The following is a 698-nucleotide window of genomic DNA, read 5'->3' on the forward strand; positions in this document are numbered from 1 at the left end:
CCTCAGGTTTCCAGAACTCTCCTCCACCTCTTTCGACAACTTTTGCGAATTAATTTGCGTTATCGCGACAGTCGCCTGTCATTGGTTTCTCATTGGTAGCGACCATTAGTCGTCACTAGGATATGGGTGGCAATAAGCCTCCTCAAGGTATCAGTCCTCATCGCACTCATCCAGCGGAGATCTGCTTAGTGCTTTCCCTCATTGATCTTTCCGTCCTCTCTGACTCTCCGTTTTATTCTGTGCAGTACCCGTTTATGTGACGAAAAGAAAAAAAGCGATGGGGGGGGGGCTAGCTTTCAGTTATATAATTATCTAGTTTAAAAATATGGAACGTTTCACGAATTTGCGTGTCATCCTTGCGTAGGCGCCATGATAATCTGCTTTGTTCCGTACCAATTTTAGTATATGGACTACCAAAGCAATTATTATTATTATTATTATTATTATTATTATTATTATTATTATTATTATTGATTGATTGTTTCTCTTTTGTTATGGAATTGTATACTAGCAGGACCCGTGGAAGTTCCACGAAATCAGGAATGTATTTTATTAGTAAACATGTAAATCATAAAGCTGATATTTGTTTTTTTAGACAGAGAAGCAAATAACACACATCAAATATGAGCTTATTAACATGTTTATGTAAATAGCGTCTATTGTATTTTAAATATAAGACCGACCCAAATGAGAAAAAT

General features: G+C 36.5%; 1 non-coding gene across 1 annotated transcript; it reads right to left on the bottom strand.

The window, feature by feature from the left end:
- Positions 1-319: 319 nt before the first annotated feature.
- Positions 320-422, bottom strand: LOC145297401 (U6 spliceosomal RNA). The gene has a single exon (XR_013870251.1). It is a non-coding gene; the product is annotated as a U6 spliceosomal RNA (small nuclear RNA).
- Between the last annotated feature and the right edge of the window lie 276 nt (positions 423-698).

Source organism: Euprymna scolopes, chromosome 17 (assembly GCF_053919585.1).
Source record: "Euprymna scolopes isolate OS-2025 chromosome 17, ASM5391958v1, whole genome shotgun sequence".
Classification (NCBI taxonomy): Eukaryota; Metazoa; Mollusca; class Cephalopoda; order Sepiida; family Sepiolidae; genus Euprymna; species Euprymna scolopes.